Consider the following 26,406-nt stretch of genomic DNA (forward strand, 5'->3'; position numbering starts at 1 on the left):
CTCAAATTCTACCCAACAACCCTAGGCTGAAAGCTTCCAGTGTACGGTCAGCATTAACTGCCATAGGCATGGACTCCTCCTTCATACTGCATTTCTTGGTATTCCAGCACTTCATTGTCCCTCCCTTGATACACTCAATTAAATTTTCCTTAAATCACTTCTTTTTCCTCTCAATGTCTCTAAGTTCTTTGCTAATCTGTGTTTTCCATACCTCATACATAACTTCCCTTTCAGAGAGGAATACAGTTAAATAAAATATCCCTCAGATTAGCAAACATGGGTATTACTGCAATGTGTAGTGGGATAACAGAAGTACATATGTCTCTAATACACTCCTGATATTTTTTCATTGAAAAATTAGTATGTTGGAATATGAGAAAACAAAACAAGTATTCCCCCAACAATCTCACAGCATACACGCCAACCACAAAATCTCTCACAGCAGTAACAGGAGCAGCTCAAAATCCAGCTGAGTTGGTCAGACTGGGAAAAATGAGAGCAGCAGAGGTACAGCAGCCCTCTCTTTACATCTCTCTCCTCCCTCCTGTTACACGTGCCATTTTCAATGGTTAGCCCCAACACTGTGTGTATTCCTTTGTTTAAAAATGTCATAATTGTGCCACGGCCTGAACACAGGGCAGACCACACTCTTACTTGCTTCACAGAGCTCTCCCAACCCACAGCCCTGTTTAAGTTTATGTTACTCCAGAACTAATGATGATGATAATAATAAACATACCATTCTACTTTAATAAAGCCCACTATATATTATGCAATCACAACCAGCTTCTGCTGGCAGCACTTGCTAATAACTTTAAATGTTCATGCATCAATTTAATTGTGTTAATGGCAAAGAAGATTTTAATGGCTTGACAGAACTTTTGTTCCCTTTGGCACTGCTTTGTTTTGAATCACTGGTATTAAAGTAATGCAAGATGTCAAAGTGCTGTGATTGTCATATAGGGAGATCCAAGTAGGAGCTAGCACAAAGAAGAAAACACTTAGATTGATGCAAACATTAAAAGAATAATTATTACAACATGGCTATCAGAGAGAAGATCAATGTAAGAGTCTTTCAGTATGTTACTATTAATGGATTTCTCAAGAAATTAGACCATTTTTCTAAATCCATGCTGCAGTTGCACATTCGAAGAGACTTGAAAGACGCAGGCCTGTTAGAGACTTAGAAAACCCCGGGGAAAAAAAAAAAAAGGAAAAAGCAACCTTCCAACCTTTCAAAGTATGAATCAAAAATTGCAGGTTAATCGCCTATAAACATTTGCATTCAGCAAACAAGTGCAAGCAGGCCCACAAGGCCCACCACAGACTGATCATGAGAGAGTGAACCACAGTAAATGGTGTATTCATCACCTACCCAACCATTAGTGCTATAACAAATTGTTTGTATAATTGCCATATTCATCCAGGAGTTTAATCAAGATTGGACATCCCATGCTACTACTTTCCTAATTTAATAAAAATTGAGCTGTTAGAAAATATTATGTGATTTTCCACCCTCTCTCTTTGTTAGCTTTCATCAGTTACCAGATTCCAGTCAGAGGACCAGAACTTTCATTTCTGCATGCTTTTGGTGCTTCTCGTCCCATGTGAGCAGTGTGGTCTAACCCAGCCAAAAGGACAGGTTCCAGGATTTTTGCCTCCGTATGACTGAGCAGTTACACCTCACATCATGAGCTCCCCTCTCAGCCAGCACGAGCTCCGGATTGAAGAACAGTTAATATTACATAAGCTGCAGATCTAAGTCCTGAGGTAATGTAACTTCAATCAAAACAAAAAGATTTCACAACAGCTACATGCTACACTGAACTTATCTTTCAATTTCATTTTAATCTGGCAAAACTCTTTTGCATCAAAATGCTTCATGTTTGCTTTTAGATATTGCTTCCAGGCTTAAAAAGGGGAAAAGAAAAAAAAAAAAAAAAGAAAAGAAAAAAAGAAGGAAAGAAAGAAAAGGTCAGATGGTCAAAATCTACCAGCTAGCATTATAAGGCTCTCTTCACATTTCAGTCTCATAAGAGAAAGAACAGAACTTAAATGACGTGGAACCAAAGGCTTAACGTATGGCTTGGACGGCTCAGTGCTAAACTTTAAAGAGAGGGAAGGAGGGCAGAAATATAAGAGTGAGGGCATAATAGCTTTGGTGTTATGCAGATCAAGTGACATTGGGTGAATGGTTACAATATCTGATGAGTCATGTTGATCTAACCTTCCATTTATTCATTCATCAGTTCCTTGACCACTCTTACCTCCTGGACAATTTATAACCTGCATGAGATCAGATTTTGTTTTTGTGGCCAGAGAAAAGTCACATAAGGTCTCTTTTCTCTTTTTCTTTTCTGTCTGCATTTTACACCAGACAGCAGGCATTTCTTGAAAATGTTAGCAACAAAATCTTCCAAAAGACATAACAGAAAAGTCTTAAAACTTCAAATGTGGTGCTGAAAAGCAGAAATGAATCATGCCTTTGCCAGAACTGACTGACCACATTTTCATCTGAATAAACTGTTTGGGAATAATCCCTCTGGCTCTAGTGGTGCACAACTGGCATTCAACAAGTAACCTCTTGTTCTTATCTTTGTTTTATCGGAAAGACAAATGTAGCATGTTATGTGATTGTAGGAATCCACTCCCACCTCCTGCATATATGAACACCTATGTGCTTGTACATCACGAGCTCCACTTGCACTGTCACTTTCTTTATCAAAGGACCCATTCTGACTCTGGGCAGATGAAGCTCACAGTGCTGTTTACTCCTTTGAACAAAAATTGATTTTTCACTTGCTAGTAAGAAAAGATCCTGGGCATGAGCCTTGATTGATCATTTCCAGTGTGCGCCACACAGTATTAAGAAGAAAACACTTAGAAAACCAGAAGCAGCAAAAACAGGTCTGTCAGCAGAACCTCATCCTACAAATGCCTTCAACTCCTGCCAGGCTTCCGAGGAACAGACAGTACTTGTTTTTTTTTGGGTTTTTTTGTTTTTTTTTTTTTTATTTAAATATATTTTTACAGGTAGGACAGCTTTCCTCTGATGGCTATCAGTACCTGCTTGGGTGTTCAGGGTTCGTTTCCCCTCTTTAGTCATTCCCTACATCTTTTCTAGACTTACCCTTTTTCAGATAGCCACCTGCCCCTCAGCTGTGATCTGGCTATCTGTTTCTCCTCCTGAGGAAGACTGTTTCACATTTACTTGAAGTTAACTTCATACCACTGCACAGAGCCCACTGTTCTCATCTCCTTGGGTTTTTCAATTCATGCTTTTGTCTGCTTCCTGCCTTGTTAATATTTTGTCCCCAAAGGGTCATTCATGTTAAAGACACCTGAAATAGATGTCAAGCTAATCTCACTTGCTGGATGGATCTTGGCTCTTCCTTACTAACATTAGTGCAAATGGGTATGAATGGGAGCAGCAAAAGAGCAAGGAATGAATATTGCAGCCTAAATGGTACTTTTTTTTTTTGGATGTATTTGATATTCATGAGGTTATCACCAACATATATTAGTACTGTATGTTTGGGCTCTGGAGGAAACTGAATGAAGTCAAACATGGTGCTATTAAAAAAAGAGAAAATAGCTCCTTTGGTATTCAAATACATATATGTGTTTTTCACAGGGTTATTAATTCTCAAGGGAGTCATTTGTGGGCTCCAAATAATGTATATTCACTGTTTTCCTTCAGTACCTCCACCATCCTGGAACCAAAGTACCATGAGAAGACTACGTTTCCCATTATTTCAACCCAAAAAATATCTCCTGAGGCTTATTAAAAGGTCTGTGAAAATATATACTTTGTATATATAAAGAAATTAAGAGAGAAAGAAAAACTATTGCCTAAAACAAAATACAGAGAGCTGCTCCTCTGTTCCACCTAATACAAACACTGCACTGTGAAGAGGTTGTGTGTGTCAAACAGGCATTTACTGGGGAACCTGGGAACAAGGAAAAGTTTTAAGGAGTGGACCAAGTTAATTCATGTATTGAGGCAGGACCGCCTGGCCTGCAGTCAGTGCTGCTTTTTCAGTGCTAGATGGAGAAGTATGTGCCTCTTCCCTCGAGTAAAGCACATTTAGCTAGGAAAAATAACTTACTAGTGTGGTCCAAACTGTGACTGAATCAGACTCCTGCTTACTTTAGTGAACTTCCCTTAAAGGCCTCTAGTTGAGAAGCCAGAACTGCCCACAATGGGTACCTTCAGCTTTACACAAAAGCCAATGACTCCAACACACTCCCCTGCAGTCCCTTAAGTAAAAAAGGTGCCGCTACACCAACCTGGGGCACAGAGGTGCTACCCCACAATCTGGAAGGCATTACAGGTCCCTACAATGAGCTCAGCTTACAACAACCTCCCAGTCGGAGCAACCTCAACTGCAAGGACAACATTTTTTCTTTGGCATTTAGTTCTGCAACAGCAACCTTTAAGCTGGGCTGACCTGGATGTGACGATTATATTTTCCATGTTCTTCCCACTGCGCGTTGTATTTAGCCCATTTTTTCTTTCTCATTTCTTTGATGTTGTCTTTTAAAAATACTATTTCAATGTGGATCAGCATGAAATAGTCTCCATGAAAGCACAATATGCTGATGTTCAATTTAAACTCAATGGTTCTCCATTATTTTCATGCAGCAAATTGCCAAACTCTATTAGAGAGAGAAACCTGATAAAGTGATCTCTCACTTCAGGGTCTCCTGGGAGTAAGGCTGCACGTTTTACTTATGAAATATTCTGAATGCAGTATTTTAGAGGCTTGCCGTGATGATAATACCAGAGTAACCGGTAATGTCGGTATTCAGCCAGGTCCAGCAAAAGTGCCATTTGCAGTACGTTTGATTTGTGACCAAAATATTGACTGCTTGCATAGAGGCTGGCGCATCCTATTTAATATTGACAAAGAACAAACAAATTGGGAACTTAACAGTCTTCCTTCCTTCCTTCCTTTCTCTCTCTCTTGTTCTCTTTCCTCAGTTTCCCCTCTCTTCCTCCCTCTCGTTCTCTTTCTTCATCCCATCCTCCTCCACCCTCCAATGACTGCAAGTACTCATTTACTTATATAATGTAAGTACCTTCTCTTATGTACCTTATTCTGGGAGCGGTTACCTTATATGTTTCCATTAAATTGATGATAAAAAGCACACTGACCTAAAACGCCACTGTGCACTTGTCCACTTTAAACATCAAAGCCTGCCTAGCAGACTATGCAACCCTCTGGTGCGGTGAGATACATGGTGTGGCAGAAATAAAGATCAAGTGTCTGCTTCTTGTCTTACTTCTACCAGTGTGAATGAAATCTAACTCCTCTGAAGACAGTGAGGCAGCTCAAGTACAAAAGGAGTGTGAAGTTAGTTTGGCTTCCAAGTCTATTTGCTCTCAGTTATAGTAATGTAAATGAGAAGCTGTATTTATTCTCAGCGTAACCCTTTGAGTAGAACCTCTTGGAAATCATTCAAAATCCCTCGACTCTACAGACACAACCGTCTAAATTTAATACAGCTTGGAATTGGATCTCTTTTAAATCTATTTTACATTAGTGTAATTTAGGGCCTATTCCCCGTGCAGGCCAGGCAGAGAGCAAGCAGAACCAGGCAGCGTTGTGTGACGTGGCTGAAGTAGCAGCGAAGCCGTCGGGTCAGGCTGTGGCACTTGTGACACTAAAGCTCCACTGATGTCAGTGTGGTTGCATCAATGTAACCTGAAGCATTATCTGACCTCGTGAATTCAGACTATAGCATTTCTTTGGGGCTTTTAAAGAGGAACCTTTTTAAGCATCTATTTACATTTGACAGCATCTCTCCTGTGGCTGCAGGAGCACAGCGGGCAGCTGTGCTGGTTATCTGCTCCACTTCATTTTTTTAACCAGGTATGAATATCCTCACGGAAAAGCCCTCTCCTGGGTTTAATTTGTACAGCAGTTTGCACAGTTGCAAGGCCAATGCTGGGGCCCAAATTAATTGCTCAAAGCTTGTTCGCAAATTGCTGGTTTTCCTACGGCCCTCCACCACAGCCACAACTTGCAAATCGCATCCTCAGCGCGGCTTTTCAAACCAGAAGGCCAGAACCGAAAGGGCAAGGACACGGTCTTGCCCAGGGGGGGAACACGGCAAATGTATTTTTGAAATATCTTCAAGTTGAACTAACAGCATGCCTTTTAGCACAACTAGTCCACACGTATTCTTTTCTTACATAAACTTCAATCAAATAAATGAAGTTCCTATGTGAAATAAAAGCCATTTTCCTTTTATTAAGAACAACAAAATAGCACAAGTGATGATTAAGACTTTATTGGGATCTGATCCAAACCCAGACTACATTAAGAGTCAGATCTTATGCTCATTAAATACTAAAACATGATTATCCCAACTGCCACCGAACGTCGTGGTTATCATACAAAAAGGGAGGTAAAATAATGCTTTTTGGACAGCACAGAACTTAGAACAGAGAAAATCTGATTTTGAATGGGATCTTTATGACCTCCCTTTTAGTTACATTTCTAATTAAAATGCTTTGATCTATTAATGCCAAGGGACGCTGCTAAATGTATTCAATACAGAAGTCGCATACTTTTCCTGAACTCCCAAAATCTCTCAGATCTGTATGCACTTACGTTATGTGCAGTTAAACTGCTCGCTAAAATGAAAAGATATCTAAGAATAACTCACTTCCATTAGATTTATAAATCACATTAATTAATTCTACATCTCCAGTGGTGTGGAGACCAAACTCTAATGCGAGATCTAATTAAAGAAAAGGAGGAAAAAAATTGGAATTGAAACACAGAAGTAACTGTTTAGCCTCAAATTAATGAGGCGCTATGCTAAGCAAGAATGTCCATAAATCCCTAATGAGGATTTTAAACACATTAAAACTTCCTAATACAAAGTGTTTGCCTTCCTTTTATCCAATAACAAATAAGCCAATAATTTTCTGCCTCTAAATGACACTATTAACTGTCATGGCATGTTTTATTTGACAAACCCTCCATTCAAATACAGTAAAACCAATTAATTTGCCTGCTGTGAAATGTGTTTCTTGATAGCTTTTATGTGATTTTTCTTCTCAAAGAAATATAAATAGGAGGTCAATGTAGGTGCCTGATTTTGCTTAAAAATATGCTGCAATAACTATAGATTTTCTAGTCAGTTTGCATTTCAAATGAATTGAAAGATAACCTCCATTTTCAGGTCATCAATCACATAATGGTCTCCTGATAAGTAAACAGTTACAGAGTAATAGTTTTATTACTAGGGAAATGGTCCCATATTTGAGCTGTGATAGTTGCAAAATTACCACTTTGTTCCGTTATAAATAATGGTTGGCAATCCCGGTGCTTGGCCTGCCTGCCTCCCTTATCAGCTGCCGAGGGCTGCTCCGGCACCCAGCGCCGTCAGCCCAGCCAAGTGCCCTGGTGCTGAGGGTTTTCTTTCTTCGTGTGTCGCAGCTGAACTCCGATTATTTCAACTGCGAGTGTGGCGATGTGTTACCTTTTTTTTTTTTTTTTGTCAGAAAAATCTATAGAACAAATAAAAGATAATTCTGCGGTTTCAGTGTTCCCCTGGGCCCCACTTAATAGATCTCGGTTAGCAGAGAAAAGCAAGACCATGTTACCGCTGCTCCACAATTACGGCGTCTCTGAAGCTCTGAAGCTCCTCTAAGGTTTTGCTACTGGGATGATCAGCCTACTAAAAAGTACACATTTTATACTTCAGAAATACGCTGTTTTTCGGTCTGTGCCCACTACGTGAACTGAGCTGCATTGTAAATCGAAGGCAAAATAGAGGATAATGCATGGCATGCCATGCTTTATGGGGCCTAACTGAATGCCAATTAATCTTTACAACATATGTACAGTTCCATCAGCTCCCGTAGTGTATCGTGATCACATGGAGACTGTGGTTTATTTGCCTTAAGATGGAAACAACTTGAAAAAAACACCACACAACATACCACATATACACATGCGCAGAAGGAACAGGGAATAAAATAAAACAAAGATGCCTACCAGTGCTGAAAAGGACAAAGTGCTTGCTTAATTAATCATCTGCAAGAGATTACCAACCAGTACTTATGTAGTATACCATGACAGCCAATTTCCAATTTGCACTATCTTGTATGTGTTCCCTATTGAAGGAAGCAAAGGAAATCTGCAACCTAACTCCAAAAAGTAGTGCCAACATCTCCTGACTCGTGAGCAGTGCTTGTGAGAGGTGAGGCTGGGACAAACCTAAGGCAGTGAAAGTGCTCGGCAGCTCTGGCTGCCACCATCCCCATCACTGAAACACACCAATGCAAGCCCTTTATTTATTCCTTTTCCCAACAGAAACTGCTGAAATATTTGCCATAGTGACCCTTCCTCGGGGATGTCTTGGGAAGTAATTTATATATTATCATATTCGATTTATATATATATATATCCCCAAATAAGGGACAAAATGCATTTCACAAATGTATGCATTTTGTTTGTTAACTACAATTCCATTTAGTAAGTTCAGGAATTGAATGGCAGCAGTTTCCAAAAGTGAATTGAAGAGACCCCTTGTCTTGCCTAAACAGTGACAAAGCCACGTTCTTTCTATACACTCTCAACTAATAAAATTCCTAAATTAAACTTAAATTAAACCTTTAAATTAAAATATTTGAGTGAGAACTACATTTGGCATGGCCATATATTAAGGAATCAATTTAATGATGGATGCAAGCTTTTGAGCTTAAGATACTGCACACTGTGACCCCTATTTTCTTCACTTTGAAATCCAGAGTTCCTAAAGTCTGACCTAAGCTCCACCTCTCCTGAATGCAGCAGTCTGCATCTAATTTTGCTGATAAAATGTAAATAAAAATGATTTATATTTTTGCAAAGGATCTTATATGATATCCCCCATCAACAACTTTTACATCTACTTCTTAATCGAGACATTGAATTGGGCTAAGACCACCTGACATTATTTCACTTCTGACCTTTTCAACTGTCAAAGCAGACAGATTTTTATCCTACAAGATTCGAGCCAAAGCCTCAAAGGTGCAGTGCCAGAGCATTAATCCATTTCACTAGACAGTCATTGAAATTATAATTCAAAGTTCAACTTACTTTAGCATTTTATGCTGAAATACTTTTGGCAGCCCAGGGCAGAAAGTCGAAATCTGGTTTCCAATGGAGACCATTTCCAATGGTTTCTAAATGTTGGCAGCGAAATTCCTTATTGTCAAAGAGATCAGCAGATGCCGGCTTCCATTAATTTACTTTCTGTGACTGCTGCTCACTTCAGGAAGCCCTTCTTTACCTAAGGATGTTGACCTGCTGCCGGATCCCATCAGAAACGGACTAGAAAAGACACTGATATATTAGGAGACTGGGGACACTGCAGGGAAATTCCCTCCAGCAGCCGGGGCAGATCTCATCCCTCCATTTATTCTGACTGATGCCATAAGCAGAAAAACAAATCTGCACAGAAGACATAATGTGGATCTGTAAAAGCTCCCAACTCAAGCTAAATAAACTGACCCATATGTATTAAACTATCAAGTGGAACTCCAAAATCTGAAAGGACCGGTAGGCAGCTTTTCCTCTTCACAAGCAGGTTGTCATAATGGGGAAAAGACTTTTGAATCTGAAAATAACATCACCGTCTTAAGTAGTCAGTGGGCTGTAAATCCTTTGTTCTGGTATTCTGGAGCTGCCCAGAGGTCTTTGGCCAGGAAGTTCCCTATAAATAACAGTTTATTATTCTTAGACTTATCGCAAAAGCTATCTAAACAAGCATTTAAGTTAACTTAGAGGACATGTTTCATTAAAACCTAAATGTCTTTTTTCTTCATTTTTACAGTTGGGGCTGGCTAGTGATTCTTGGCATCTTATCCAGATGCTAAAAAGTTTCCTTTTTGGGAGCAGGAAGGGGAAACAGGGAACATGAGATCTAATATAAATTACACAAGGATTATTATTACATTTTTTCCTCAACATTTTCAGAACTACTATTGTGCTTGCTCTGCCTATATCTGCACAAGGACCCCTAAATAGCTAACACAAGGATATTTGCATCTTAACTCAAAGCACTGAGAAATAATGCTGCAGCAGTGTGTGAGTGATGGGAAGAAAACAGCAATGAGAAACTATAACAAATAAAAAGAAACTATGCAGGCTGATGTGAGGGGACAAAGATACACAGTTCTCATTAGTGCCGATGGGACTTGAAAAGCTACGTGGCCGTGCACTGCCATGAAGATCTGCCTAGGAGACTGCATTAGCTGGATGCACGCGGGGTCTCCTTGAGGTGCAGCAATCTCCAGGCTCAGCGCTCAAAGTCAGACTGTTAACGCAAGGAGAAAACAGACTGACTCTCAGGCAATGCAAATCTCAGAGAAGGGCATCTGAGGCAAGTACCAGAATTGCATGATACCTAAGGGACATCAGCAGTGACATTAGCCAGCCCTCTGTACCCTTGGAGAGGGTGTTTTGTCACTTAATGCTTTGGCACCTTTGATTAACCGAGGTGTCTGCACGTATGCACCCTACGTGTGTGTGCACATGGGTGTACATGCATGGAACTACATTTCCACATTTTTCTCCTTCCCTTTCTTCCTACTTAGATCTTGGTGTCAAAGGAGATCCACTGATCTATGGCCCAGTGCTGGCACTATTTAACACACAGCACGACACCTCCTGCGGTAGATCTGTTTGCATCCAGGCCCTGACACAGCACAGGTAGCAATCGCTCTTCAGATTCCTGTCTGGACTATTACCTTCGATCTATGGTTTGCTGCACTCCTCAATCCACAGATGCTGTCATTGATCCAATGCACAGCTCCCATTGCCTACAACGGGATCAAGGACACAGGCCCTTTAACGGTCAGCTTTCCTAGGAAAATAGTTAATTTCAAGCAGTTTCATTACAAACTTTTTGATAATAACCTGTCAAAACTGAATAAAGTACAAAATAGCAGAATTTTGAAATGTCAGGGACAGAGAGGACTCGGGAATCTATATTCTCGTTTTGCTCTAGAGGTGTACTGCAGCTTCAGGCAAGTTAATTAACTCCCAAAGTCCTTCATTTGTGCATCTGTATAAATACAGTAAGCAACGCCTAACTAGTCACCTACTAGTTAGAGCAGGAAAGCAGTGGCTTGGTGATCCTCAGCAGGATGGTGTCACACAGGAGTGACAGATATACAGAAAGCCGTACACAACTGGAGATTCCTGACTGCTGTAAATGTCAATCCTCAATAAATGGTTTGACCTTTTTTTTCTATTATTTCCATTTTATAACTGAAACCAGGTCTGACACAGTGAGCGTTTCAGGGGAATAAATGCAGCTTGGGGCTGACTCCGCAGTCTCGTGTCTCGCATCACCCCCTTGAAATGCAATGATCTCCCCAGAAACACAATGCTGCCTTGGTACTTAAACCCCAAGGACCTCCCAGCATCAGTTCCTGGCTGACCTCACAAGGCAATGAGCCCATTATCAGCACGTCTCTATAAGCCAACAAGGTTTCTTTTAGTGGAACTGCTTAAAGCATGGAGCTGCTTGATCTTCGAGAAGTTATTCTTTAGGCATTTAATTGAGATCTTCCGTGGGCAGAGTCACCTCTTGGATGAACCCACTTGTGCGCTGACTACACAGACAGGCTGGGGTCACTGGTCTGCTTAATCGGGGTGGCTCAGCTAAGGACTGGAAGTTAGGTGAAATAAATATGGATCACAAAACCCACAACTGTGCGCTGCAGCTCGTGAGCCAGGCTCAACGCGCAGTGTGGAAATGGAAACAGATGGGCAATAAATTCGCCATCAGACAGTGGCTTGGGGATCTGCAGGCAGGACCGAGAGCCAACCACTCCTGTGAAGCTAGACAATGAGCAATTTGCTGTCTAATGATAGCTGCGAATATGAGGGAGGAAGGGGAATTGCTTTGATTTGAATTTAACATTTTAAAAACTTCGCAGAAAGCTGAAAATTTGAAATTGTTCACTTTGTGTTGAGTTTAAAAACGTCACTGTGACAAAATGGATCTCTGTCCTATGGGTTACAACCTTGTAAAACATTTTCATTAAGGAAACAAAACAAAATAATGGCAGGAGCTTTACAAAGAAACAACACAGAATTTGTTTTAAAAAATTAGGGAAATGCCTAAATTGTTTAATTCCAATTTTCACAATTTCCCTGAATTTTTAAAACCCAATAAAAAAATAATATTAGCAGAAGTAACATAGCTGCTAAATTTGAATTTCTGTTGCAGAAACCGTGTGTCCCAAGTTGGTGAGGCTGAATTACAGCCTTCCCTCACCTGCAGCTTTGGCAATGGGCCATCAGAAAACCCAGTTTCCCTTCCACAGACGTCTTGGTTCATTAAAATTTCAGAACTGTTGCAGAATTATCGTGTTTTTTTTTTTTTTTTTTTTTTTTTTTTGGTGGTTTATTTATTTATTTTTAAACCAATTTCTGTTTGCATGCTAGCAGTAAGTTCAACAAAAAGAAACGAAGAGACTCTCTGAAATGAACAAACTGACAAATTTTCCCATTGGCTTATCCAGGGAACAGCCACATTTTAACCGGCTGAAAGGAAAAAAGCTGTCATCTCTGAAACGGCCAGAAAAGAGAAAATGCTGGCAGAATGATGTCTTCCTAGGTGAGGAGAGTCCAAGACTTAATTCCATGTGTCAGGGCAAGATAACACACAGCCACATGCATATGATCTCATCAGCCCTTCAGGAGACAGGATTTTACTTGATGTTTTGTAATGTTATTTTAGAGACTTTCTTAATATGTTTTCAGAACAAACAACAAGGAAAAAATGCCGTGTAAACCTCAATCTGGATACCACTTAAAGGGATTTGCGATCATTATAATCAAAGTAATCATGGCATTATTAATCACAATAGGAAAAAAAAACAGAAACCACCAGCCGGAACTCCACGTTTGCATTTGCTTCTTAGCACCGGGGCTTACATCTCTCCCTCTCTGATGTCTGTGTGCACCTCCACACGTTATTTGCATGCATATATGGGTGCACCCCGTGGGCCAGCAGTGTACCCGGCACCTATCAGCTCGGGGTGTTCCTCAACCCAACCTGAACTGCTCTCCCTGGGGACACCGGGCACGGGTTCCCCAGCACCTTCAGGCAAACCTGATCCTGTTCCTGTCACCGTCCCCACCACCGTCAGGCTTCACAAGCACGGCAGTACAACATGAGCAGCCTCCAGCAAATTTCCTTTTGGGTCCAGCTCGAGCAACCTGCAAGCCCTGCAACCGGGACTGGCTGCACCAGGAAAAGGGGCCATGCTGGTTTGGAAAGTTCCCTTCTAACCAGCAAAGGCTGCAAACCTGGGGCCCAATTCTCCATTGCAGCTTGACAGCTGGAAGGGAGGCTCAAAGCAGGTAGAAATTATGCCAGACAAGACCCTCTCCTTGCAGGAGTTTGCTGCAGGAGAGCTGGCTGCGGGCCCCACCGTGCCACACGTGGGTCCCCATCCCTGCACCCCACAGGGAGCTGCTCCCTCTGTGAGCTGCACCCCGGTGCCCGCCTGGCCCCATAGCCATCAGCCACTGCCTGCAGCCACCCACAGCCTGCCCTCCCTCCCGTGGGGCCAGGAAAGCCAAAAAAAACCACCCAGAGCTTTCTTTTAAGCCAGGAAAGCTTCAATTCTGTAAAGCCTGACAGCGAGTTGCGCTCCCAGCTAAGCCATCAGCATTCTCAAGCCTTAGGTAGATGGATAGCTCCTTGTGTGTTTTTATATATAATGTCATATGTATTTGTAAATACGCGGATGATTTCCATACACACCCACCAGCCACACAATGCAATAATAAATTATTCCAATAAATGGCATTACTCGAAGAAAGCAACAAGGATAAATATAATTGCACAAGGTCTAAACAGGATGTAAATCAGCATTTAAAAAAAAAGCAAGTTAACGTGAAGCTGTTTACTCCTAGAGAATCTCCACTGCTCTAACATTTCAGCAATAGCCTCCAGTCGTGAGTGTGCTGCAGGAAGTAACAGAGAGCAGTTCAGCAGATGAAACAAAGAGGACCTAATTACCATGCGAAGCACAACATCCTTCAGATGTGATGAGAAACGTGACTGCATGAAAAACTGGTCCTGGGGAAATTTCAAAATATGACCACCCAAGCATAAAGAAGAGAGTAGTCAAAACCAGAGAGGCTGCAACATGAGGCTATAGTATTTCTATACAAAGAGTATTAGTTTAAACACACGCACATACAGAGATTGTGTACATATACACAGCTATATGCCGGCACACAAATACAAGGAACTATGTGATTGTGGGTGAAAGCAATAAACATATAAAAGCTTTCAAGCCATATGCTGCATATTAATAAAAAATCACATAAATTCTTTGTATGTTGATCCATGGAGTTTCTTGAGGGAAAAACAAACAAACAACCAAATGCATGAAAAGCAACCGATCACCCTGACAGCCCAGCCCCATCCTTCCATTTTCATCTTACTTGGTCATTTAATATTCATTTTTGTCTACAATTCCACATTTTGAATGTAAATAATTTATGAATATTGGCCATAAATTATTATTATTTTTTTTTGTAGAGAGGATGAACACAGATAGTAAGCTTTTTTAGTGACTTTTTTTGAGGAAGGGAAAACCTGGTTCTCAGTTACAGGTGGACAAGTATTATCATTTGCAAACAACTTCGAAGCCACGAGGGAGAAGGCACTGGCTTGTGCCCCAGCCGGGCTCAGCACCACTCCCCAGCACTGGCTGCCCAGGGGCCATGCAGTTCTCCCCTCCCTGCTGCTGGGAGCCCACACCTGTCTGGCACCAGCCCAGCTGGGAAGAATGAGCGCCCCATCACTGGCACAATGTGAGATTATGTTCAGGGATGGCCATTCCCCCAAGAAGGAAATGCAGTCTACCATTTCCAAGTTTGGCCTCCCAAAAAGCATGCCATGTACAAGAAACTTGAAAATCAGCATCACCCTTTCACTGGAGGACCCATGCAAGGCAGCTGCCAACCTCTCACTTCATCCCTCCAGCCCCGGGGCAGGTGAAGCTGGTGGTGCATCCTGAAAGGCTGCTCCAAGTGTGCAAAAACTGAGAGTTCGTAAATTCCTCAGCACGATCAATACTGCTCTCCAGCCCCAGATTCCCTTTATCAATGACAGCCTCTCTCGTTGTACTGATTAGAGATCCTACATCTTTTTATCACAAAGAACATGACAACTACACCCTATCTATAGCTTTGTGATTTACAGCAATTGATGCGCTATCATAATTGCATTAGTGCAATGATAGCTTTTGGGCGTTACTCAAGCAGCTGAATTTAAAGTATGGTTGCATTTGTGACATAAACTGACAAGCAAAATCTGATGTTTGAATCCAGCACTGACTTTAACCCATTTAGCTTTGTACATCTCCCTCTTGTTAGCTGCATGGATAAACCGTTCTTCTCCTGCCCCACCAATTCTAATGATAGGAAAAATGAAAGCTGACCTGTGGACTAAAAAGAGAAGCCAGAAGCCCCATGATGGTGTTGTCAGGTGTATTTGTTAACAGACAGAAAATAGGTTTGGGGAACAACATCCCACTCTTCTAATAAAGTATCAACTGCTGTTGCTGTGAGTGGGTGGATTGCAGCTCAGCCTGTACAGCCCTTGTTTTGAAAATTTTAGATGACTTCCCAGTTTATCTGATACAATCATTTAAAGACTGATCCTTCTTTTTAATTTCAGGGGATTTGTTTGTCTTATTTTTAGCCCAGTTCCTGATAGAAATGAAACACCTACAGACAGCACTTGTGGGAGTCTAAAATAATGTGTGTTTGTGCTCTCATTTAAAAAGGGTGTTCAGCTCACCCCTGCTGTCCAGCATCAAGGTCAAAAGATAAGGAAACTCTTCCGAGTTTGAAAAGAAGGCAGTGGGGGATAGGAGAGGGGCCCCACTGCTGTCCCATTACAGGAAAAGCTAATAAAGCTCACCCTTTGTAAGATATCAGAGGATCCGCATGAGAGAGAGACATTACAAGCCAGGATTCATTAGCTCCTCTGCTCACCGAGTGATTTCTTTTTACAACAGAACAGAAGATTTCAGTCTCCTGAGCTGAAAGAAAGCACGGGCTGGCAGAGAAGAATGAGAATAGATGAAAAGCAGCTTCTTCTTATCTCTTTCTAAATATTACCATACGAAGTACTGGCTCACATGCCCCCGGCAGCATCCCACCTACCAGCACTCGAAACAATGAGCAAGTGCCAGCACTGGTGCCTGCTACCTGCAAGCGATGGCAGCCAATTGAGGACAGCTTGCACCGCTGTCCAAAGCCTGACCTGGTCTTCTTCAGAGGCCTTGGTTCAGCTCCCTGCTCTGCCAGAGGCTTCTTGTTGGAGCCCAGGAGATCGCACCCTCTGGCCCTCAGCTTCTAGCTGAAGGTGGGGACGATGGCACAGTGTCACCAGGAACCGAAAGCCACAAGCCTGATATGCCGTGAGACAGCAAGGACACTACCGGTGGCCTACACCTCCGTGACAGAAGCCTCCAAAGCACAACACTGCGTCCCTGTTTTTGCAGCTGAGAGCTGCCAAGCGCAGCCTGGCACCAGGCCTGGCACGCTCGGCATTTGTCACAGCACGGGGCAGGGCTGGCACCGCTCCTCCGGCCACTGCGGCCACGCAGAGCAAGGCCCTGAGTGCCCAGCCCTGCTCCAGCCCCGCGGCAGGGCAGGGGGAACACAGGGAGAACTGCAGGGTGAATTTCAGTGTCTTCAGCATGAGACACAGCACAGCCCTGCCTGTGTGGCAGGAGGACCCCGGCCACAGCCTGCTTTCCAGGGCAGCTGCACTGCACTTCTGCCCGGCCCCTTGTACCGCTTGAGCTGTGGTTTCATTGCAAGCCAGGTGTCCCACGCAGGCACAGGAGCTGTGCTGTGGCCCAGCTGGACTGGTGCTCTCGCCCAGCCTCTCATCTCAAGGCCCCACTGACAAGCATTGACTGAGCGGCTAAGCCCAGATTTAAGGACCTTGCTTTAGGCAGCTGCTGTATCCTTTCCAGTCCGGATATTCTGCTTCTGGATACAGCTCCCAAGGATAAACAACTGTTGTAATCACAGTGAAATAAATACTTTATTACAGTTGAATAATGTTGTTTCTAATTACAGTATCATTGATGTATTTCCCTATTAGAGGAAGATTTCCACTTATTCTTTTTTTATATTTATTTACCCAAAACATAATACTCAGCGTGATGTTTGCAATTGAGCTGCTGCTGCTGGCGTTTCTGCCAGTTTTACAGCTGGGTTGTTAGGCAAAGTTGATCTCATATCCTTCTGAAAACCAAACAGGTATCAACTTACTCCAGGGAACCACTCCCCAAAAGGGGCTCTTCTTGTGCCTTTTGGGGTTAACTCCCCTACAACAGCTCTAGCACCTGAGTGGGAACCTTTTCCAAGGAATTAAAAAGCCTTGTGGACTAGGTGTTTAGCTTTGTTCTCAATGCTGTATTGGTCTTCCAAGTAATTTTTCTTATTGGTGCTGCAGGGGAAAATTGGAACGGCTTAAATATGGGACAGGGCTGAATGAACAATGGCTGTGTTTCTGAGTCTGTGCTGTCGGATACCTGCAAAACCCCAGCAACATGCAGCTCAGCTACAGTGGTGTCACATATGCTGGTAACAATAAAAAATACCTGACAAACCTATTCTTCCACCCTACTGATTCCTGTGTGTGAGCTTGTGAGCTCCCACCGACTGCTCCTTCCTGCCTGGCTCCCGCTGTGTTTGGCTGTGTGGATGCCCTCTGAGGGTGCGGGTGATCTGAGATTATCACGGTATTTGTAAAGCTTTCAGGTTACCTCTGGAGTGAGAGAGATATATGGGAAAACAGAGAAACCATTACTATATATTCAGGCAGCTCATCCTCAGGGATCCGCAGCCTGTAGAAAAGCGAAGCTTACGAAGAACAGGATGATGCCAATAAAACCGAGAAGTGAGGCTTAACAGCACAACTCTCGGCAATGATGACAACCCCACAACATAACCTCAGCACACAACCAGGGGATCAGGTTAGCAAACCATTCTGCTGCAAGGGACATCTCCAGAAGCACGCTCAAAACCTGTCAGACCCTTTATACAAGACTCAAGTTCTCTGGGTAAAAAAAATAGGCAGGGAGGAGAGGTTATCTGTTGATCTCCTGTGGCTTTGATACAAGATAGGACTGACAATATACTCATCGACGACACTCATACTCATTGACAGAAAGCCTCACTGTCTTTTTTCCCCTACCCTTTGCTTGGACCCATTGCTACATACGGCATGGAAAAGCTAAGGGGCACTTGATGCACACTAAATGTGCATTAAAACATCTCCAAATACTGAAGAAGTTTGCCGTGCACTTGCCAGGGTTCCCAGCAGACAAGTCAGGACGCGGGAGCGCTCAGAGGCATGGGAGCACAGCAATTGCTGGCACAAGAGGGAGGCAGTGACAACGCTCAGGGACCGGAGAGGACCTGGAGCCTTCTGCAGGTTGTACGGAGAATTGGGAACTGAACCCAGGGCCTGACACCTCCACTGGCGAAATTGCCAGTGACTTCAAACCCCATTGACTCGTAACAGCCACAACAATTTACAGCAGCTGAAGACCTGCCCCTAGGAGTCTGCCTTGCAGCCCTCTGCTCTTACTGCTCGAGATCGATGACTCTTACAGGTCAGATTTTTTGTTTTGTTTTGTTAGGCTCAGATTGCTTCTTTGTACACTGCTGAGATCAAATCAATTACTTTCCACTCCAACCATCTGACCAAAGTAATTCTAATGGAGCAGAAAGCAGAAACTCAGATAAAAGAAGGGACAACATATTTTTCACTGTTATCTTTGTGCTGAGCATGATAAAGAAGGAATGAAGGCTGAAATAAAGATCATTCTTAATAATTCCCCCTCACGTAAGAGTAATGATCTTAATTCCCACCCTTTGTCTTTGTTGTTGAGATTGGGGACACGAGTTTAGATGGAAGATGAACCCTATAAGTCTTCAAAGGAAGAGCACTTATAACAGAAATCCCGTTTCCTTGATAATCATATCCAGGAAAACTATTATTTTGGAACATGATTGCATTTTTCAGCTACCTTAATACCATTTTTACTGTTCAGCTGCATGAAAAATTACCTAACCTGTTGGAATGGATTTCTTGACCCACACATAGCTACATTAAAGGGTGTAATTTAATGCAATCTAACTAAATTAGCACCAATTAGACAGGCTAAATTAAAGGGCATGTCACTAATAAATTTTATGCTAAACATATTACTGATAATAAGCTCACTAAAAATTGCATAATGAAATAAAATATTCTTTTTAACACTGTTCAGTCTAAATATGAATATATAAAAAGTCATGAAATAATGAAATACAGTATGCTAATCCCCAGTTGCCTCTCTGGATAACATCACAGCCATATTAAAATGCACCGTTAGCGGTGGTGGTTAAAAACAACAGGTCAGATCCTACAGGGAAGCAGCAAGCCAGGCCAAATTCCATGCAATAGCTAGGATCCCGATCCTGCAAACATCTGCATGTGTGCCCAGCTCCTTTGAACTCAGCAGGTCTGTTCTTGTACCCAAAGTTGTTGGCCCACTGCTGTGCCTGCTCAGGGAGCTGAATTTTAATTCGGACCAGGGGGTTAGGGAGGAGTGCCAAAACCGGTTGGATTTGCACGCAGACACTATTTCTGGAGGATATTTTTCAAGTTTTACTTTTCAAATATCAAGTAGCAAAGCTCTGCAGTAGGCTCTTCCTAACTCCCATGTGTAACAATACTCCACAATGCAAGAACTGAGGCGAAGAGCTTACTCAAAGCTTTAAACAAGTCGCTCTTTGATCGGTGCAAGTAAGGCTGGTTTCCTACAGCTCTGTGTGTGTGTGTCCATCTGTCTGTCCTCTCTCTGTGACTGAATTTTTTAGTGGCTAATGAGAGGCGGGCTCATACTCTGCCCTGTTTTCCAACCAGAGCCTTGGTAGGCTTTCTCTTCCCTGGCTGACTGCTTGTTTTCACGAAACTGTAAAGAATGTCACTGTCCAAATTCAGTTGAAATTTGCTGGCTGGACACAGAGACACACTGAAACACCCCGAATTGCATAAGCCCCTTTCCTAAGGGGAGCTAGTGAGAATTTGGTAGTTTGGCCATGGCATGGTGTAAGAATGAGTTGTTTGACAGACTGAACACACTGGTACCCACATTTCCAGCTACACTGCAGTAAGCTGCTGGGAGAGGTGTAAACGAGCCATTTTGGACTCCATTCATTTTCATCCTCAGGGAAGCTCAAAATTTTTGGATGCCCCTTGCTTCCAATGACTATTAAGGTACTAAATACTGACAGGCAACCTGGCTGCATCCCCACTTAATGCACACGTCCTCTGCTGGGTAGATCCCAAAGTTTACGACCCTTTTGCATCTTCTTTCTGACATGAAATGATCAAAAGGGCAGACAAGCTCTGGCACTCTGTGTACAATTCATCTATCTGATATTTGTTAATCAGTAATAAAGTAAATCAGGGATAGTAAAGTGGAAGTGACATCTTTATTAAGACAGACCAATGCGTCCTGACTAGTAACAAGAGCGGGCACCCAGAGCACGTTCTGTGCACTCACACATTAACTAATTAGGGCCCTCAGCAGGGTCCTTGCTCACATGAGTGCACACAGGTAGTCTGAAATTAATAGGCCCATTCATGTGAGTAACATTTGTAAAAGCATCTCCTAGCCTCAAATCCCCTCTCTTTACCTCTCCTCAAGATACTCTGAGGCAGAACCCTCTGGAGGTACAGTTTTAATAAGCACAAACAATGCAGCAAAGCCACACAGACTGGACCTGCATGGAAGTCCACTGGCATGGTTTTAAAGGGCTTCCTGACACCCCATGCACGGTCATGGCCTGTGGCTGATGCAGACGTGAACCTTAAGCCAGAGAGGAAAAGCAGTAATGTACAAGTAAAACTCCACAGGGAAATTTTTGCAGGTTAAACAATTAACACACATGGACATCCGCTATGTCTTTGGGACTGCAGCCCATGCTCAGGAACCAACAAAGTGAGATTTCATATCAGAGCATGCTTTTTTCCCCCTCCATGAATACATCATTCTCATAAAAATCTCCCCTCATAAAAATAAATAGGATTTGTTTGATTATGTTAAGAACATAGCAAAAAAATGGTATGGCAATATCCATTAAAATTCTGAAAAGAGCTGAAGGCACCTGCAAACTTGGCTTTCCCTGCTCTACTGCTACCACTGTTCAAACAGATTTTTAAAACAGCTAGAATCGATGCCAAATGACCACTGTTAATCACAGAATCCTTTCTAGTTGTACGAAAACAAACCAGCATTGAAAATGGTGAAGTGCCATCTATGCACACTTTACTGCATGAGGAACTGAAAAATGACTGAGCTCACATTGATGTGCATTTGGAGGAAAAATGTTGGCTTTGGAATAAAGGGACATATTTCTTCAGGAGTATTGTGGTTTGTTTGAAAAAATTAATTCCTGATTTTTAGCATGTTTATCCATCCAGTCCATAGGTCAGCAAACTCGTGGATGCAAAGTGCCACGGATCAGCTTTTGGTGTGTCAGTCTCAGCAGGACCCAGCCCACAGGAGACCTGAGGACTGCTCAGGACACTTCTGTGCACTGTGCTGCGTAAAGCCCCAGCTGGTGGCTGCCCCTCTGCAAAGTGTTCTTGCTAAATCATGAGCAAGCCTCTAAACATACGTCCTCACTATCATTTCAAAAACAATACACAAGTGATTTATTCTCTTTAAAAAAATTATCAGTTTGGTTCATTAACCTATAGCCATAGAAAAGCAGGAGTCAATTACATTGCTACATCAGATGTGTGTAAAGATAATTACCCTGAAAAGAAGATGTAAAGGTGTCCATAAAGGCAGTGAAATGTGGCCTATTAAATCAAGCTGTAACCTATTATGGGTCAAAAAACACATTTGTAGGGCCAACAGGCTCATGGCAATGGCCAATCTAGCATGAATTCTGCAGGTGTCTTTTTCCAATAAACATGAAATCTATCCTTTTTGTTCCTGCAATGTTCCCATCTCCTTCCCTTCCAGATGCACACCACACACAAATACAAATGACACACACAAATGCCTCTCTCCAAAATTTTCGGGAAGAGTACACCATGTTAAGCAGTGGTTAAACAGCAAATAAGATAGAGCAAATAAGCAACAGAAAATCTGCAAAGAGCACTGTGCCCCTGCTGTTTTATTGGTCATTTCACAATGCTGTTAGTCTCTCTGTCATCTTACACAATGCACCCCATCTTTTGTAGGGTAAATGTGCAGTGGATTCACTGATTCAACTCGAGATCTGGCCCAGCTGTTAAAGAAGAATAACAAAATTCTTGTAAATGTCCTGAGTCTGAATTCTTGTTTCTTGTTTCATTAAATTTTGTAACACTAACTTAAAGTTATTTCTTAAAAAATTGTATGCAACTTCAGTTGACTGTGACTAAATTCTGACTGATGTTCCTTTTAACTGATTTAAGCCGCTTCTTTTCCAGTAAGCACCTCATTTAACCAGTTTAGCTTATGTTTTTCCTCATTTCCCCTCACTGAAGCAAATGGATTGAAAAACATGTGCTTTATGTTACGTGCTAAAATATACAGGTATCACAGAGATATCTCAGAATGTCTCTGGTTGCCGTGTTCCCTTCGAGGCTACGTTGGGCTCAATTCTGCTTTCATTTACACCAAAAGTCTAATCAGAAGTAATTAAATGGAAGTCACTGGAGTTCTTCCCCAGCAATCCCACTAGAACCGTGTCTGTAATTAAACTTGAAAATTTTTAAGTAGAAATATTGTATTAATATAGGTGTACAGAACTGAGACAGAAACACTGGTGGCTTGTAAACAGCTTCACTACAGTGCTGAGGACTATAACAGTATTAGTGTGGGAAGTAGATGTGTTTCTGATTTATGGAGCTGCTGTGTCAATGGTCCTAACTCCATTTGCTTTGACAGAGCGAGGCCAGATGACCACTGTGAAGGGTCTCACTCTTGAAGGGTGCACAGAAATGGACTGCAATCTAAACAACATGGGAATAAATCATGAGAAACTGATGCTAAGTCACCAGAATTAATGGTGTAAAATCCAGACATCTAGGTAGAGAACCAGAGCCGAAGCATTTCATTTTAAAATGTATTTACATGATTAAAAATACCATCTGATCCATCAGGGAAAGAGCACATACTTTATGAAATACATCTACATACAGGTGTTTTCACTCTGGACTAGGCAGCTTTGCAGTTAACACACAAAAACCACCTCTGTCTCCTTCAGAGTCATTATATTTTTATTTTTATCCCACATACTCCATACTCCTTTATACCCTTCACGCTGCATAGCTGGCTTTTAACTGTTCTAAAAATAACAGTCATTAAAGGAGGTACAGAGATGTTCCAGTCTCTTTGTTGAATCTGAATTCACACCAGCTCTGTCAAGGAAGGTTGGCCACAAACCTGTCTGCAGCAGGTGCGAGGCAGAGCTCCTTTTTGGAGAATTAGTCTCATCTATCATATACATTTGTTTTGGGTTAACCGGTACGTTGCTCAGAGCAAAAGAAATTGAGAAGCCTCCCACCTAGTGCAGGAGAAATTTAAAGTATTGGTCAGTAAAGTAAAATGATTCTGCAGAGATATCTGTGGAGATAAATTGCCCACTTATCTACCTTAATTTGTAAGACACATCAGGTGTCATATAAGACATTATTCCTAAGGGAGTAAGTCACCTTCATAATCATCACAGAGGTGAGAATGTTGGGAAAACACTAACTAAATCAAAAGAAAAAATCATTTTCTTCAAGGAACCAGCCTGTGTAACGCAGAAGCTCAATAAATGAAGGCTTAGCAAATCCAGGATCTATTGTTTGGTTTCTTGTGCATACCTGTATCTGCATACGTGGTTCTTACGAAAAGCACACTTAATATGGTTATTATGATAGCAATACTATTCTCTGCGTTCCTTCTTCTTCTTAAGCAATTCCTGAGAAAAATTAGGTATTGATTCTCTCCCTACCTGTGTCATCTTTTCTCTTTAAAAGATTCACTGCTTTCAGGCTTTAGTTCCACAAGCCAGTAGGTAGCATCTAAACAAGATTCACTTCGCTGAAAGGCACTCTGATTGCTATTAATTCTTGTGGCTTTCTTTTTTTTTTTTTTTTTTTTTTCTTCTCAATGTATTTTTGAAGTGCCTTTCTAGAGAAGTTGGGAATTAAACATTTTCAAGTTTCCCTGGACAAAACCAAGAGAGTCGCTTCTTCAACTTACACCAGAGCAGTCAATGATGCTAAAATAGTCTTCTACAAGTTAGACAACTGATTTTCAGTCAAATTTCCAGCTCCAGCTGACATTTAATTATCCTGCACAGAGATGAGCAAAGACAGACTTACACCAGAATAACCACGGCCACCATGGCACTTGCAATACTGACAAGGTACGTGACAGAATAAGGTTCAATATAATAATATAATATAGAATGTAATAATAGAATTGAATAAGTACTATTTACTCAAGCTACATAATATAATAAAATAGAATAAGTGCTCTGATGGTTGGGGGGTGTGGTTCCTCATCATTCTCTACCACAATGCTTGGCCACTCCTGTCCAAACAGGGGCACCTGTTGGGCATCTCTTAGAGTGAAAATCCCTTGTACTTTCTGAGAGCATGCTACTCTTCTGTTCGAGTAATTCCTTCAAAAGTGTTACTGCCTCTTTGCTCTGTTTCGCCACAGTTTCCCCTGTACGTTCTAAACTTTAAACCCATTTGTACTACTGGGAAATCCTGTCCTACAAAATTCTGTTGAAGAGTGTTATTGAGTCAGACATAGACTGGAGTGTCTGTGCTGGTTTCAATGGAGGTGGGCTGATTTGTGTCAACTGCAGATCTGCCCTCAGTTCCATTGAAAAAAAGACAAAAGAGACACTTCTCCTGATCAAGAGGTGGAATTTTATAATTCATTTAATGAGGAAGAGCTAAAGTCCATTGAGACACTAATAGCTAATATCAGATATGTCAATCAAAATCTATTAATGTTGAGTTGCTAATTTGATTTGTGAAATACTGTAACAAAGATTCATATAATTTTTCCTTAAGGGATATTCATTAGATATTAAATTAACCTAGCTGATATTTATCCTGTTTTCCAGCTAAAAAGAAATGTGTTCACAATAGCTTACAGGGCAACGCCAGCGAGCACAGGAACGAAGAGAAAGGTGCTTTGGTGTAACATTCATATTTATGCTGGCAATGTTTTCTTTAAATTTGTCTTATTTTCCTCAGCTCTTTATGTAACACCTTAAAATATGGGTTCCTGGCAAGGTTAATTTTAAAGAGTCTACAAACTTAAGAGTTCTTCTTTAGAGAAAAGTTAATAGATCATTGCAACCAATGAACCCCTTTGCTGCCATAAGATTATTTATATTTCAGGTATCGCTGTAACTAAGGTTTATGTTTTAGCAAATCACCAGATGACTGTTTCATCAGGAGCATGTTCTTGTATGTACCATTCTGTTCTACACTAAATACTTAGAGTCACTCTAAAGCTTATTATTAAACTCCTGTATTTTGTATAACAATAAAAGACACTGACAATTTACAGATTATTGTCGTAAACAAGTACGCCTAGAGACAGACTTAGGTTTTTTAGGTATATTTAAATTCTGTATTTGAGAGGAAAACATAGGGAAATGGGCATTATTTGAAAGAACAATCTTTCCTCAAGCAACTACATATATTCACATGTTGCCATTTCCAGGCTTTGGGCAAATGAGTTCATATGCAAGAGTGAGTCTTGGTTTTATGCAGAATTCCAGCACCAGGACTATGTTTCACTGTGGCCTGACACAAGCCAGACTTTAGGTGAGCTAATTGCACTGTGTGCGCTTTGGGTTGACCTCCCTGAACAAACATCAGCTGAATGAAATTCCTGCTTGCTAGATTTCCTTTAGAAATGTTTTCTTCACAATTACTGCAGCTTACATTTATCATTTAAGTACTACAGCATACAAACTCTGCACCAAGTGCCTTTGCACTCCCTGATTTAAGTGGGACACTCCCCAGGAGACAAAGCACTAATTTACAGCAGTTTTGGCAGCACAGGGCCTATGGAAATGCTACTGTTTAGATTTATTTTAACCTCCCTGGATATCTTTATTACAGCTAACAGAAAATACTTCTCATTCAGAGTTGTCAGTATTTTGTTTTTATGTAAAATTATAATAATCACCATGATAATAATAATAATAATTCCAGATGTTTGTGTAAAGGCAGCTCATTAAATCACAGTTGTTCGCTCTTCCATGTTGTAATTTTCTCAGGTAAGTTTCCTTTTTTAAGCAGGTAATAAATACGTAAAGCTTTTCTATC

The 26,406-nt window shown here is 41.5% G+C and overlaps 1 protein-coding gene across 1 annotated transcript in view; it reads right to left on the reverse strand.

The window, feature by feature from the left end:
- The window catches only part of AFF2 (ALF transcription elongation factor 2), a gene marked incomplete at both ends in the record, with an annotated part of 326,636 nt that overhangs the window by 148,587 nt on the left and 151,643 nt on the right, over nt 1–26,406 (reverse strand). The gene's annotated exons all lie outside the window — the stretch shown is intronic.

Source organism: Netta rufina, assembly GCF_964035555.1.
Source record: "Netta rufina genome assembly, chromosome: 12".
NCBI lineage: Eukaryota > Metazoa > Chordata > Aves > Anseriformes > Anatidae > Netta > Netta rufina.